Here is a 16,782-nt window from a genome sequence, read left to right as displayed (position 1 = left end):
TCACTGAAATGTGAACAACTGTGAAGAGTAAAGAAGTCATGAACATTTTTCTTTCAATCACAGGACTGGGGAATGTAGAAATTTCAGGCCATTTAGGAGCATAAATAGATCTCTGCCTGCCTCCTGCTGAAAACATACTACGAGCATCTTTCCTGGATGCAGCCCCCTGTGTCGTACCTCTCCTATGCACCCTGACGACAGGAGAACTCTTCCCCATCACCTTGTCTATTGTGTTTCAGCCTGACAATCTTGAGTCCAGGTTCCAATCACTCCTTGGGCTCAAAGCAAGTTGGGACTTGGGATGCCCTACTGCGTGCACTGCTGGGCTGGATAAGCACCCGTGGAGGCGGGGGGGAAGCTCACACACTCACCTGGATGAGGTCAAGGTCTTCCCCAGTGATGCTGCTCTTGAGCACCTATGGGGCAAAGCACCTCCAGGAACAGTTAAGAGAAACTGCACTATGGATCAGTAGTGGCTTTGATTTCCAGGGAAATGTCTCAAATCCTGCTGTGTTCCTAGGAACATAAAGGTGCTACTCTGTAGTTAAAGCACTTTTCACAGCTCTTGGAAAACCCAGAAAATCTCACTTAGCCTAAATGCCTACCAGCTTTTAATGGGATTTTCCTCACAAGTCATTCAAGACACATCTTAAAAATTCACCTCGAGCCACTCTGTTTGAAACAGTGTGGACTGCTTGTCACTTAGAGCAGCTCCAAGAACATTATGAAAGCAGGGAAGAGATGACCACCCACCGTGGCATCAACCGGCAGTCTGAACTGAGGTCTCCCACAGCTAAGCAGGAGGCAGCCATTTACAAGTTAACGAAAGGCAGGTCGCATGAAAAATTATTATTCCCCAGTGCGAACACCAGCACCTTCCCAAATGAAGCCGCATCTTTGCTAGGGACGTGCCGTGATCTGTAGTCACAGTCTAGAAATCTCTGCTCTGCTTGTCAATAGGAAAAAGGGGAGCAATACGTATCCCCAGCCTCAGCCTGTCCTCATACACAGGACATGCTGTGACCACCCTCATTAAAGAAAAACCCTCCAAAATAAGTCTTGGTGGAGCCAGGCCCAAACACAAATTGCCATTTAAGTGAGAAGTGCCAAACTCTTTCATAGTGCAAACAGCAAACTCAAATCCTATTAAGCAGCCATCAGTGTCAATATCTATTGCTCATAAATCAGGGACGAGTAGTCTAATAGATGGTGTCAGACTGAGCCCGGTGAGATGGAAGAGGAAGGGGATAGCCTTGGGGAAAGGACATGACATTAATCGGCATCACCCCTGCAAAACCCTTGACAGAAACAAGGAAGGAAACTCATTAGCCACTTAGAAACTAAGCTCCTTTTTCGCTTCTCACAATGATAGCCCAGAGTTTCCAGACGGAAGGTTTGGCATCCTTCACAACAAAGCCATAGGGCCCCATAAAATCTTTGACTTTCAATCCACCTCTCAACACACACCTCTCTCTGGCCCAAAGAGGCTTTGCTGGCTTAACCGCTCTCTTCCCCAACACAGAGCAGCAACGTCCTGAAGTCTGGGCTGCAGCGCATTAAGCACTCAAATCAGCACGGAGCAAGAGAGCTCCCAGGCAAAAGATGCCTATGCAGGAAGACAAACAAATAAAACGATGATTTCACAAGGCAAACTCCTTGGCTCCGAGAGCCACTTCAAATATCGCAGCTTCTCCTTCTCCCTGCGGATCGGTCCTGCCCCTGGGTGGAGGCACACGCCATCGTGTCGAGTGTGCTGACACCACCACGCGTGCTGCAAACCAGGGAAGGGAACTTCTGCCAGATGGCTCTGCTGAAGGCGCCTGCGCCAGGGCACAGACACAGACCCAGCTTTCCTCTGCACCTCATCACAAAAAGGAGTTCACGCTGGGTGAAACGCAATGATGGTGCTAGCTCTTTTGGCTGGAGTAGCTCAGTGAAGATATCTGGATTTGTGTTTGCCCCGTGCTTGAGACACAGGGAGAATTTTGGGTTTGTTTATACGTTATTGCTAGGTTGTCTTTTACCCCTGCATTTTCTTGTTTCTCTTTAATGCTTGCCACCATATTCCTTGTTCTCTGCACCTGGGATCTAATAATCTGCTTGGAATAGCCAGGGCCAATACACACCCCTAACAAACTTTTGGGAAATCCACTTAAAAAGAACTTGTGAGCTGCGTAACAGTATGGTTTCCTTCTCCCTGCCTAGATGGGAAAACACAAAATTAAGATAAATACATTCCAGGCTTGATGTTTTCCATCAGGGCTGTAGCTTAGTTTTTAGAGCTATGCCTTATGGCACATATTTGCTCCCATCTATCCAGGGAAACTCAAGCTGCCATAGCACGATTAGGACGCAGCCATCTTGTGCGAGGGGCCCTGTCCCCACTATATCTGTACTGTGCACTGGCCATCAGTTATCATCACGTACTTTACTTAAATTAGTCTGAAATGGAGTCTGTCTCCAGCCTGGAGCCTGTTTGTAACTCCAAAGGAATCTGTGCCCTCTGTAACACACGAGACGGGATCAGGTCACTGCTGGAGAGCACTTGGCCTGGCTATTTTTATTGTCTGCCCAAATACTTTTCTTCAATGCCGGATTAAGTTACTGAAAGAATAGTAAAGATGAGATTTTTTCAAAAAACAGATTCACTGATAATCCATAGGAACTGTGTCCTTTTAACTTTTGGACGTTTCTCAAATCCTTGCCCCTGTTGCCAGGATGCTGAAGGCATTCTGAAGTCACAACATGATGAAATCTAATCAGGGTGAAGTGGGCTGGTTTCATTTCCATCGGATTCCTCTTTCAAAGGCACAAATTTACCCTCCCCATCCTTCTTCCCCACCACTAGAACTCAGCTGATACAGCAGTTACTGCTACATCAAAAAAACCCACCCAACCCTCTTCCATCAAGAACAATTGATGACTGAAATTCTTCATGTTTCTTTAAACCCAACGGACAGTGCCACTAATTCAAGCGCTGGTGCAACTAGAATGTAAAGGATTAGAGAAGTGGCTCTCACCTGAATAGAGGCAAGCATGCATCCCATCACGGTTAGCCAAGCTTTTCACTCAAGTTAAACTTGGTAACAATCCCCCTAAATCACCACTTTCAAACACACACAGTCTTTTTCTTATGTGTCTCGTCTTTCCACTTGGGTACCACAGAGTTTTAGGTATTCATATCCTCTTGCAACTTCGGGTTCTTTGGACTGAATCATCTATTTTCAACACAGCACTTGCTAAGAAAAGGGAAACGCTTGTGAAGCCGCGCATGTGATCAACAGCTTGCAACCTTCTCAGTCTCCTCTGCAGGACAGATGACCCTCAGGGAACACCCCCGTTGCACCCACAAGAGAGAGGCTGCCGCAGTGACGGGAGAAGGGTGACCCACTCTCTATTGCCACTGTCGCAGTGAGGGATGGTGCCATCCCGGAGGCTGTCAGACTGGATGGCTGGGACAGCGGGAGGCTGTGAAATCCTTCTTTTGGAGCGGAGTCAGGGCTTGTCTAAAACTGGTACAAGACTTAGGGAAACACTGGCATTGTCTCTCCCCGGGTTTACAGGAGTTTAGCCGAGCTCTACGTATTGTTCATTCAGGGCAATACGCTTTATCCCCACTGTGCAGCTTGCTTGTATGCCCGGTGATATAAAGGTAGTCTTTGTGTGGAGAGACTCAAGACTCCCAGCCACACTCTTACAGGAATCCAGAGCACAAACAAGCTTCCACTTGGGGACATTCATGAATAAGCATTTGTAACGGGCATTTAGTACTTAATTTCAAATGTCTGACCTGTCACAGATTTGGGGCTAGGTCTGCAGCTAGCAAAAATTGGATCCATTCCATTTCCACATCGATAACAGGTTTTCCTTCCCAGCAACTGAAGCACCTGATACGCTGTGAATAGTGTGGCTACAGTGAGCCCAATCCTGCTGACCATAGCTGTTTCCTACTCCCACATCCATTAAAGTCAGCCAGCTTGCCACCGTGAGCACCAAGAACTCACCATGTTAGTTCTGCTGAAATCCATGCTAAGGGTCAAGTCAGCTTACCCCAGGTTTAAAATTGAGTGTGTGCTGTTGAATCAGGGCCCTCAAAACAGGGGTTCAGTCTTCATCCCTTCTCCTGCATTTGCAATGCCACTCCAGAAGCAGAGGCTTCACCTGGGTGTCCAAAGGCCAGACACTGAGCCATGGTTACCAAACACCCAGTGCCAGCCACAACAACTCTTTGTCTAAACAAATGTTGGCCACGCTAGAAATACTGGTGGGAATCACACTGGGCAAGGGAAGAGTGGCATTAGAAAATACTCTGTCTGATATCATATCCCACTTATTTATTTTCTTATACCACCTCTGAGGTGAAGAAGCCCTGGAATGGACTAGGCCCCACTGTGCCAGATGCTCTGCAAACACCACGGCGAAGGCTGACTGCTCACCCAGAGGGCTTACCGTTAAAGCATGGCCCACCCTAACTAAACAAATGCAGGAAAGATGTTTTTCCCCGCACTGCTGTTCCCTCAGCACCCTTCTCAAGCCCATCTGCTCACCGACACCGACTGCATCCCACTGCAAGGAGCACGGCTTTTCTCCCATCGCTGCCAAGAGCTAGGCCACTATGCAGAGACTCTATATCACACTGCTTTTCTTCTCATAAAAAAAGCCAGGGTCTGCTTGTTTGCCACCTACTGACCACAGGGCCATCTGCCGAGGCTCTCAGCTGCTGCAGAATCCCAGCCTGCTTGTCTCCCAGGGGCAGGACTCCCACCTGCCGCCGTAGCAGCCCGCTTTGCCCCGTGATGCCAAGGAGGCTGGAGCACACTGTGTATGTAGTCGTTTGCTTCTCAGCAATGTTTTATAGCTAAACTTCTGGCCTGCTGATCCCTGGAAGAAGATCCTCTGTGATTATTAAATGACAGCCTGAACTTTCTCATGAAAATTACAGTAATCCTTATTTCACTCAAACTGAACTTCCCTCTTCAATTTAAGAAGCACAGGTGCCAAGCACCATTTAACATGGGCCAACAAGCTCTCAGTCCTCTAAATCCCCATATTACAGACCTGCAGGAACACCTCTCTCCCCCCCAAGTATAGGCTGGCCCAGACTTCACCTCTTTTAGTCAAAGGAGTTTTAGGGCATTGATTTCTCCCTAACACTGATCCTCCTGGAGCGAGGAAAATCTCAACTAGCAGGACCCGAGCCAGACCTCCTGAGAAAATACACCAGGCTGCTGAGATTCACCCCACTGTTTGCCGGTCAAAAGAGGCCAAAACGTGGCTGAGGTTTGGGATGAAAAGGCTTCATAGCAGGGAATGAGGAAAAGGGACCATCTGGACAGAAGAAGGTGAGGAGAAAATTGGAGCAAAGGCAAATGAGGTCTGTGGGTCACATTCCTCCCAGATTTACAAAGAAAGATGCTGGTTGATAATTTTCCATTTGAATATAATCCCGCTCTTAGCCATTTTAAGGAGTTTGTGGGTGCTTCCAACCAGGTGATAAAATTTCTCAGCTTCCGTCCCAGTATCTCATTGCAAGGTGTCTGCCAGCAGAACTACCTCCAAGAACACTCCACTCCTTACTACAACACGCAACAGCCACGCGGCGGGGGCAAACACGAAACCTCCTGCTGCCCAGCAATTTCCTCGAGAGAAAGTGCCACAGAGGGACCCTCCAAACCCCACCGCCTGCACCGGGCTGCAGCAGCTCAGCGATGGGGTCCTAGAGGCCCGAGTCCAACCAGGGCACAAAGACGGGGTTTAACTCACACCTGGAGGAGCCCTCCGAGCTTTCCCGTGCGGACAGAGGGAAGCGCGGCACGGCAGGGGCTGATCCTGCACACACACACCCCCCCCCCCCCCCCCCCCCCCCCCCGACGGCTCCCTCCCTGCATCCAGAGGCTCCAAAACCACCAACCACGAAGCCAGCACCTGGAAAGGCAGGGGGGCGGCCACCCCCCCAACCGCCCTGCCCCCGGGAGGCTCCGCCGCTGCCAGCCGGACGCCGGGGCCGCCCTTTGTTAGCCCGCCCTGCCCTGCCCTGCCCTTGCGGCGACAGATCCGGCACCCCCCCCTCCCCACACACCCCGGGTGACCGTGCCGCCCGCTCTCCGCGCCCCCCCCCCCCCCACCCCCCCCCCCCCCTTAACCCGGTTCCCCGCCGGCAGCGGCCCGCACTCACCGTTGCCCCCGGGCCGGCGGCAGCTCCCGGCGGCTCCGCGCTCGCAGCCGCACCGGGCGAGGGCGCCGGAGCCCTCCGGCCGCCCCCGGCAGGTGCCGCGGCGGGCAGCCCGCCCCCAGCACCGCCCCGGGGGGAGCCCGGCCGGCCCCGGGAGTAGCGGCCTTGCCGGGGGAGGCCCGAAGCCTCCCCCGAGCTGTCTGTGCGGGACCCCCCCGCCTCCCCTCGGCGCCCAGCGAGGCCGAGGGCTGCCACCCACTACCACCACAGATTTTTCCGGCCCACGGCGGCCGGGTAGACAATCCAGCGGTGGCACGCTGCACGGCTCGGCCGGGTACCGAGCTCTCCCGCCCCGCACAGCTCCTCTGGCACGAATGCCACCAGCCGCTCGGCTCCCGCCGACCCCCCCGGCCTGTCCCAGTGCAAATCCAGTCCCCCCGCCCCATGGATGCGAGGCTGTGTTGGGGGTGCTTCTGGCCGCACGCCCAGCCCGCGCTATTGCGACCCCGCGGCCCTCGAGAGCGAGTGCCACCAGGCACGGCGAGCCACGTTAATGCAGGGGAGGCTCTAACAGCACCTGCTGTCACCTACTAGGTTTGTTTCATACAGGACATTTAAACCAGCAAATGAGCTACGCGATTAATTTAAAAGCTACCTGAAGCTGAACTGCTGTATCTCATGAAGGAAGATGACAGAGAGAGGCAAGGCAAATACGGCCCTCTCATTCCTCATATTTGCCGTGAATAACTAAAAATACCCCCAAACTTTCAAGCTATGGAATGATTCATGTTACACACAGCGGGAGGAGTTAAAGTTTAAAGCAGGAATTTGTACTTTTGATGCCCGGTTCTTGGCTGGTATAAAACGAGCACAGTGCTACTACTGAGCTGAGCTGGTGTATGTCTAGGAATTAAAGCAGCCAGACTTCATGTCGTGAAGCTTTCCTGGCTGAAGACTACAGAATTTCACTTTCCCGTTCCCAGCGAAGACAGATTTTGCAAGTGAAATGGAAGTGATTTCTGCTTTCCCTCCCTGCCACTCACCATCCGCTCTCCTGCCCTTTCGATGCCTAACACCTTCCTCTCCCTCTGTGCCCCGGCTCCTCCTTTAGGACTCCTCCTGGTTTTCTGTCCGGTAGCTCTATCCTCTTGAGAGGAGGCTCCACATTCACCCTCGTTCTTTGGATTTGCACACAGATGCGAATAAGGCACTGGCTCCTGACTCTACGGCCTTGACCACCACTCAACTCCAACTCCTCCGCAGGCTGCTGGGAGCACGTGAGAGCCCTGCAGAAGGAAAATGGCAAGGCTGGGGGGAGAACGTGATGCATACTCCCTGAAGGAAAGAAAATATGTTTTGACAGCAAAGAGGTGACTGAACGAGGTGCTGGAAAAGCTGCTCTTCACAACATCAGTATCTGGGCCATAATGGATCTTCTACCCAGGAACATCCAAAGGCCATCCAAAAGTATCCCTATTTTAAAGATGGAGAAATTCATATTTTATAGAAAAGGGAAGAAAAGGGATGTGCCCTTAATTCGTGTGGGAAAGGATTCCACTCCCCAATGTGCTCTTCACACGAAAGAGGCACTGGCTTCCCTGAAGCCGTTTATTCACTCACTGTTAAGCTATCATAAAAGGTTACGTGGATAGTTTTATTTCAGTTCATAAGTAACTCATTCTGTCTTAGCTTAAAACGGTTCCTGTCAGTCTTATTTGAACTAAAATATTCTAATCCCAAGTGGTTTAATGGCCTTTTCCACAGGTGCATCTATATCAGGTTAAATTATGCTCAGCCAGTGCTACTTTTCATGCTGACTTCTGCTATCACATAACCACCAGCCTAAAATGCTTAATGCTTAACAAGATGCATAAATCATAGAGCCTGTGATAAACCAGAATGTGAGATGCTGAAGGAACACCTGAGGTGACGCTGTAAAGGCAGTAAGTGTTAACCACGAGTCTTAATTACGAAACCCATCATGAAGCGGCATCTCTCACAGCAGAGTAAACACCGTTTCCCGCATTTTTTTCACCTGTGCTTCCTAGTGAAAAATATTTGACTCAATAAAATTTGGCGTGCTGTCACACCTGGATACAACCCCAGTTTGTGCTGACTGGGACCATACTACACACTTAGCATGGCCGTCACAGTCAGATTTCCATCGGGGGACAACAACACACTCCTCCTGCGCGCGTGACTAAGGGGATACGCCATCAAAATGAGTTAATAATTTCAAGAGCTCGAAATCGCCATCTTATGACATGAAAGGTCAGGTTTTGGAAGCAAGATTCAACAGCCTGGTAATAATGGTGAGGAAAGATTACTCAGGTGACGCCTGCCTTGCGGTTCCCTTCCCAGGCAAGGGTCCCTTCCTGACCCGAAGCAAACACACCCATCGCCCAGCTAAAAAGCCGATCGCTTTATCCACAAGCCAGCACGACTACCTGCTGCCAGCAAAGCTCCTGCTTGCAAATGTCATTCAGTTAAAGGCATGACTTTTGCTATCACCTCTCCCAACAATGATTTCTCTCTCTGACTGGAATGCTACGTGGAACGCTGTATTTTCCAACAGTGTACGCAGTGTGCATCACCTGTTCAGGATCATTCCATTAGGAGCCAGATGGACCCACAATAATTTGCTTCACAGAATGATTCCAGATGGTTTTATTGAGATTTAAACACTTTAAGTGTACTTTGCATCTTGGCCAGCATGAGAGATACCAAGTGGTAAACAGTTTCCCAGAAGTTACCAGGCAATGAAACAAAGTCCTTTTGGGGGATGCAATCATAAAAGCGCATGAACATTTGTCCTTCTGTGATAAAAACAACAACAAAAAAGTTACCACCCGTAGCATAAACCGGAGGCTCCCCATAACCTTGGAGTATTTATTTAAGCATTATGTACTTATGATAGCACAGGTACTCACCCTGAGGCAGATGACAGGCAGCTAGTCCAAGTGGGAATTAACTATGAGGGATCATAACAAGCCCATACCGCTGACAATAGGAAACCTTCAACACAACTTCCAGCCATTCTGCCCCAGAGCCATGACCACAGCTCTCCTTCTAGACTAAACAGGCGTGGGTCAGGGAAACATCCATGCTGGGGAGCTGAGGTGCTGCGGGCAGCTCCGGCTGAAGAACAGCCACATCGAGGAGGTGCTCGGTGTCCACAGCTCCCCTTGTGTCTCTCCTGCATGAGCGACACTACTTCTGGTTTGGGTGAGATGGCAATGTCTCTCTAAAACGCATGGATCATTGTCCTGCAGGATACAGCCAGGCTGTAGGGGAATGTGCTGAGCCCCTGCACCATCACTGGACCAGTGCCCTGCTGAGGGGTGGTGGCAGTGTCCTAGCTAGGACGCCTCACTGGCCTTACCCAGCTAAACCCATTCTGCTCACATCTAAAGCCATGCTGGCGTCTTGCTGGGTGGTACCTGGTCCTTCTGCCAAGTGTCAGCTTGGAAAACTGCACTTTGGCCTTGGTGCAATTCTCTCCTGATCCTGCTTCAACAGCAAAGTGGTTTTTCACTGTGTGGCTGGAGCAGCCCTGGGCGGCGTGCTGTCCTGTATGTGCTTCAGCAGCCGCTGCGTCACAGGGCGGTGTGGGTGCAGGCCGGCATGCAGAGCAGGGCCACCCCTCCGGCACAGCTCAGCTCCCACTGAACTGCCTCCAAGACTTTTTCCAGCAGGGACCAGGCTAAATGCCGAGCCCTTCAGTGCTTCGTCTGGAAAGAAAAGCCCTTCCATACAAGCAAATGAAAGAATATATATAACAAAGCATGATTCCTCAAAGATATAACAAAGCGTGATTTCTCCACCAGGTGACTTTTGTGACAGCAGTATCAAATGATATATCCCGCAAGGAGTAAGAATCAGGGGGAGGACTCAGAGGGTTGTTTTTAACATGTTTTGCAGGATTTTGGTTTCTTGCTTGGTGGTTGCTTCTGATGGCAGTTTAATCCTATTTAAGCCCAAGACTAGATGTCATATAGTCTCCCTCAACAAACCACAATCATTGGTACAGTGGGTTTTCCTCAGTTCTCCTGGTGTTCCCACCGCCTTTGAAAATGCTATATACTTTGGCTTAAAAGAAAGACTGAAGAAACTAGAGCTGGACTCCCCAGTGCCTGGATGGCTTTCTGATGTGTTTCTCCCAACTGTAGCAAGTTGCATTAGAAGCTGAGTGAAATACAGCAGAGGCAGATACGAGTACATGTTCGATGGATGCGGTGAAGACCTTGCCCGTCTCACTGCCCCTTCCCACCGGGCAACGGTGAGAGTCAGATGAAAAGCAGGCAGGCAATTTCAGTTTAGGTGCCGCGTCAAAGCGAACAGCTAGTGTATACACTGCTGTCGTCAGCCCCGGGGCCTGCCAGCTGGATCTGGAGTGAGGGGAGATCGCCTGAGAGAAGCTTGTGTACACACCACCTTCATGTGCATTTGCCGTGTTTGCCTTTGGAGTAGATGAAGACACCCCAGGGCTATGTTTGCACCGTTCTTGCAAATAATGGTTGGGAACCAGTTGTGAGAGCCATCACAACTCGAGCTCTGGGTGGTAAGGGGAGGACTGACCCACCGTCGCGGTGATTTGCAGGTCAAGTTACAGCAGCCCACTTTGCGTTCGCTGTCAGTGGCCACTTTGAAATAAAATCTAGCATTCTGGTCAGCAGACCACACAACACAAGCTGCACACCTCGTCAAATGCAGGTTAGGGGCATTTCTAAGGGTCACGGAGGCTTTCAAGCTGCTTCAGTTCATGTCACTGATGGACTTGGTAACGGAGATGGAAGAATAAACACATCATGTTTCCTTGAGCTGAGGCCACTGCGTATTAGCAGGATCAATGCACGTGCATGGGAAGTGGGTACAACTGCCCTAGACTTGCAAAGCACTCAAGCACATTTTTCAGTTCGATGCCACAAATAACTCCGCACACGTCCCCTTCCCCATTTATTTCACCAGAGATGAGAGGAATAACTGTGCTATAGGGAAACAAAGGGCTCCGCCATTCATCTGGAGGATTTTCTTTCACTCTTTTCTAGTAGCGGCAAAAAAACCCCTCCAAACAAATGGCAAAATATCCAGAAGGAAATAAATATTAAGAAATTCGTCAGAGGACCGATAGCAAATTAAAGAAAGATGCAGGCTAACTGACCGAATGAGGAAGCCCAGGTATCACGGAGAACGTGAATGCCAAGTGCATTCTGAGGAGCCTGTATTCACCCCGCTGTACCCAGGCCCTGCATCGCAGCAACGCTCGGCAGAGCTGGAGCCCGCGGGAGCCAGTGCTCCTCTTCTCCAGCTCCCTGGCGCCTGGAGCCCAGGTGCTGCCGTGCTCAGCAAACGCCACGCTCCCAGGGCACCAGATAACCAAGAAAACTTCCTTCTTCCTGATTAAACAAACCTGTGCTGTCTCCTGTGAGGCGGGGGAGTGCTGCATGCCCCCGCGGCCCTGGCGATGGCACTGGAAGAGCGCGGCATGGCGTTGGATCGGCACAGAGCCCTGGAGCCCTGCGCTCTCCCTCGTCCCGCGCTCCCCTGCCTCCCTGTCCTCTTGCTTCTCACAACACGAGCTGTTGGCCACAGAGCTGGGCTACAGCTGGCTCACAGAAATGGGAAAAAGATCTTATTTGAAGGATGAAAAGACAATGTCAAACGTCCCAAAAGGAAACTGTCTTGTGCCTGTAATTTATGTCCCGGGCTTGCTGGCCAATGCAGATGCCAGGCTACAGTAAATTTGCACCAGTCTGTGCATTTGCTCGGGCAGCTGGTGTGAAATGTGAGACCTGTGTCACGTTTGCTGGTGGAGGAAGGGAAGGCGTGGGATGGACAGAGGAAATGAGTTTTTGAAATAAGACATGGGCTGCACTGAAGAAGGATGATTTCCTTTGAGGAGTTGTTTGCAACACTGACCTGCCCGCAGACCATGAAGAACGAGAGCAAGGAGGGGCCGGAGCCAGGGCTATCAATCAGAGGAGAGCAAAACTCCAGGGGAGGTTCAAGTTTTGCAAAATGTGCCCAGTTGCCTTTCAGATTTGCAAACCTGAACCACAAGTTGTTCAGAGCCAGGACGGTTTGAATCCAAGCCCATAAAGCCAGGGGAAGTTTAGAGAAACTCCCCATCTTGGCTCATCTCCAATTCAAATTAACTCCTGGAAGGTGAGGAGCTGTTCAGATAAATATCAGAAACCGCTCTCTAAGGGGTCAAGGCCATTTTTTCCAGTGAACAAAGTGATTTTTCTTGGATCTCTCTTACATTGCATATCTCAGACTGAACTTAAGATAACTGTAAAAAAAATTAAGACGCAAGGAAGTCCAAACCCTGCAGGAATGAACAAAATCCATTATTACTTTTTCTCATGGAGGCTTCTCCCAAATAAAACCAGTGAAAAATTGGTTTAAGATTGAAATGAATCTGAATGCAAGAGGTTTGTAAGGAAATTCACAGTTACGTCAATGGGAATACAGAAAGAAATTACATATTCACATGTGCCGGCTCAGGAAAGTTAATTCTTAATGCTTTTATCCAACTATCCTGTTCTCTGCACCGAAACCTTCGAAATTATGTCCCTAAGGTTTTCCCCGGTTCTTGGTACTGCAATCACTGTGAGCACCACGCTGTGACTGGAGATATCCCTAAGATATAAATGATGCTAATGATGATGGTGGAAGGAGGAAATAGAGGAAGGCCTCTTAAACATATTATGAGGAGGGAAAGGGCAGAAAAAATAGATGTGCATCTACTTTTCCTCTAGCATCCTGGAGAGGTGAAAGGAAGGCAGACAGAATGACAATTTTCTCTTGCTGTGAAAAACCTCCTCTTTCCTTCTGAGCTGCTGACAAGCAGATTTAGGGAAAAGAGGAGGAAAAAAGGACATTTGTACAGAGAAGGAAAAAAGGCGGCTTTGAAGACCTAATTAACAGACTCTGTCCCAAGTCACTTCAGTTCAGCTGCATCACAAAAGTCTGACAGAGATCTATGGGACCACAACAACCTGCCTAAGAGAGTAAGACACTGTAAACAAAACCAGTCACTCCAAAAACCCACCCCCCTCCAAATTCAGGGGGCTGGGAGGGGGAGGAGGCCACAGCTGAAGGCCTGTTTTCCTGCTCACTAATAAATTTAGTTTACAGAACCTTTTGTGGGTCCCTTTTAAGGTTGTTTGTTGATTAAAGCGGCAAACAACAAACTTAGCCCTAATTTATGCTTCTTTTAACATTCCAAGCTTGGGGGGGGATGCTTTTTATAGGAGTTAATGAGGCAGAATAGGTTCTTTATGGGGAAGATATTTTCTCACCAAATTAAAACCTGTATTGAAAATAAAATAATGAGATGAAGGTAGCTTTTCTTTCAGAAGTAAATAAATCTCGGAGTAGGAAACTTCTCACGCACTTGGACCTGTCCTTATCGGAGAGATCTGAGAACAGCAGGTTCACAAGATGTTCTCTTTTTTTTTTTTTTTTTTTTTTAATTTTGCCTTCCTCCTTTCACCAAGACAGTAATAAAGCATTATTTGCTGAAAACATGCAAACAGCTCCAGTGCGTGAGAGCATGGAAACACTGGGAGCTCAGCAAAAGAGAAAACATTCAGTTCCCCTTCACTACAGCCAAGCCATGAAAGCCCGTGGCAGGGACTCATCCCTACCATAACCGTGGGGGTGTCCCGGGCAGGGCAGAGCCATGGGCCACATCATGCCACCTCAGACACCTGTGCAAGTCTTAAAGTAGCTCCTAGCAGAATCCACCTAAGGGAGAATTTTCTAAATTACAGCTTCCTTGCTGCCTCAAATCTGCTGCGTTTTGCCACTCTGGTGTAGCAGCACGAGCAAAATAAGTGAGTGGGCAGCACTGGGAGCTACTGTGTGACACCAGTAATCAGCACAGGATGTTATTAATTAGGGACAAAGAGACAGGACAAGGTCCCTATGTGATAGGAGAGCATCAGCCCTGGTTCCTCTGAGCGTTGGGAAAGAAAGCCTTCTTTTCATTGCAAGCCACAAGCACACTCGGGAATGATAACGCTGTTTGTCTTCACCGGAAAGACTGAATAAATCCAGGTCTCACAGGTATAAAAACTGGTTGGTGCAGTCTTTGCCCTGTATGGTGCTGTACATGCAAATGCACTTTTGGGCTATTCTGTTTTTCAGTGTCACGTCAGTATTTTCTCTAGGCAAAAGGCCATCTTTTGGCTTATTCATTACCGAAAGGCATTTGGAATATATTTTTTTTTGCTAAATCGTCCCTGCTTTACAGGTAAGAATGGGGCTAAGCCTGCTCTAGAGTGCAAATAGATATTTTCCCTTCCATCATTTGAAATCCGTAGACGAGACACCCCTAAGCAGTCTATAGTTTCCCCCAGGACACCAGGAACTTTGCAGCAGTGGCAGGAATGCCATCCGTATCCTCCCACTGCTGGCGGGCTGACCCAGGACAGGTAAGTCCAGTGCACTTGCAGCCTGCAGAAAGCCATGGCAATGCCAGTCACCTTATGCAATCGAGCAACAACCCACCTCAAATTTCAAAGCAGTTGTAAGACCCAGCACCGTCACCAAAGGGTATGAATGGGGCTGTTTTCATATCTCTTATGCAAATGTCTGCTTGAACAACAATGTTATCCGTTGTTATCCGCAAACAGCAGGATTTTATCTGGTGCTTGGTCTTCCTCCTTGCTCATGGAAAATGTATACAAAGTATAGTCAAAGAAACTTGAGCCAACAGCCAGCCGCTCCCTATGAAACCACATACTGCAGGAATGAGAAAAGGAACTCAACAGTCATCAAGTCAACACTCAGGGAAATTCCAGCATTCAGTAATGGCTCAGGAAGATCAGCCCCTGCCAACCCAAATGCTGTATGCAGCTGACCTGCAAAACAGCTGTGTGTGTGAGAGAGAGAAATCAGCCAGAGAATGAGTAGGAGAGCTGGAAAAGAGAAATGGTGTGCTCTTCTTTCAGCCCACGAAAGCATAGCAACAGTGCCCTGGCATTAGCCACAGCCATGCCTCCATGGAGAGGCATGAAAGCACTTCAGCGGGAGGTGAGAAAGCAAGGAAAGCATCAGCAAATCTCTGCAGAGAAGTCCCCAGAGTCAGGCAGAGAGAAGATATAGTGTCAAAAGGGAACAGGCCATCTGGCTTAAGCTGCATAAGAGCAGTATCTAAAATATCCAGCAGGAAGATCTGCAAGCTGTGAGACCATCCAAAGCGGCAATGCAAGAGACGGGCAGGTAAAGGCAAGATGCTCTAAGGGCTAAAACCACATAAGCTGGACAAATGCATTTCCAGCATGTCGCAGTTTGGAGGGATAGGAGGCAAAGCTACTTCATGAGTTTCCCTCCTGCTCGCTGCGCACACATCCACGAAGTGCAGTCTGAAATTCTCCAATGCGCTGAGCATCACCTGGACGTGTTTCTGGGCTCTCCTGCTGGAAATGATCATCTAAATAAAGGGAAGATCCCTCTTCCAGGTGCTGTGGACATGATGTCTGATCCAAAGTTGCCAAAATGAATGGAAGACCTTATGCTGGGTGCCTCTAGATCCCCTCAGCTCTGATTACTCCAAAGCAGGATGCACAGCACTTCAAATTTCCTTTCTAATCGAGAGCTATGCGCTACACTCCAAAACAGACAGCATGAATCAGCATAACTTCTTTTTTCCTTTATCTCTGGTGATGCTGGAAGGGAAAAACCCTGTGCTGACCTTGCTGGGTAAAGTTCCAGTTGTCCCAGTCACGAGGGAGAGGCTGCTCCTCATTGCAGGTACAAGCCGCAATAGCTGCGCTGTGCTTTGGGGCAACAAAAATGGGCTCACAGGCTTATGAGTTTTATCCTCCTTCTCAAATAGATTCCCTTTCAGAGACAGGTTGTTTGACCTTGAAATGGGATTGTAACTATAGCTGGTCAAAAATTTACTACAGACACTGGTTCTGTTTAATGAAATATCTGCAGGAAATGTCTACTGGTTCACTTACAAAGTTAAAAATAAATGGCACTGTTTTCAGGTGTTTTGGAATGAAATCAGATGAACAATGTGTTTTGCTTTGTTTTTTGCCACTGAATCCTCTATCTATTTCAGACTTTGAGTCTTTCATTCACCAGGGTTTTTTTTTACAACCCTCCCGCTGTCAGTTCCTCCACCACATGTCCCAGTCTCTCCCAATTCTCTCTTCTGTGGCCCTTCTAAACCCTCTCGTCTTCAAGAAAGGATGCAGCTTTTAAAATAAAACAGATTTTTATTTTTGGAATTGAAATTTAACGTATTATCACCAGAGAATAAGCTGAAGCAAAATTGCTTTAACTTTTTCCTACTTGGGTTGGTTCTGCAGTGCTGAAAATTATTCAAAGAATTCAGCACTTTATAATCTCTCACACGCAAGGCACACGCAGAAGGGTCACCACACCAGCTCTGAGCTGCCACAATTCTGTTTCTAGGATAACTGCAGCTCTGCCTCTACATGCCTTGGTATCTCTCCTGAAAAGGGAATCCTAGCGTTAAACCACATCTTTAAAAAGTATGTTTTAAGCATCCTAGCAGGAATGAAAAGTCAGTACCTGAAACAAGGATGCAAACAGGTTGCTATGGGAGGAGAGGGGCTGTTGCTTTGGAG

The 16,782-nt window shown here is 48.9% G+C and overlaps 1 protein-coding gene across 6 annotated transcripts in view; it reads right to left on the bottom strand.

Annotated features, from left to right (window-relative positions):
* SHROOM3 (shroom family member 3) overlaps positions 1–16,782 on the bottom strand; it is a 163,143-nt gene that overhangs the window by 45,582 nt on the left and 100,779 nt on the right. Inside the window, exon 1 of one of the 6 annotated variants that reach the window (XM_042796828.1) lies at positions 6,176–6,231. The exons of the other annotated variants lie outside the window; for them this stretch is intronic. The gene's annotated coding sequence lies outside the window, so the exon portion shown is untranslated. Of the gene's footprint in view, positions 1–6,175; positions 6,232–16,782 lie in introns of those variants that run through there. 6 annotated transcript variants of the gene reach the window in all.

The sequence above is a fragment of the Tyto alba genome, unplaced genomic scaffold (assembly GCF_018691265.1).
Source record: "Tyto alba isolate M040663 unplaced genomic scaffold, T.alba_DEE_v4.0 Super-Scaffold_23, whole genome shotgun sequence".
Taxonomy (NCBI): Eukaryota; Metazoa; Chordata; class Aves; order Strigiformes; family Tytonidae; genus Tyto; species Tyto alba.
Note: the sequence above shows the minus strand (reverse complement) of the source record. Positions and strands in the feature narration are given on the sequence as shown.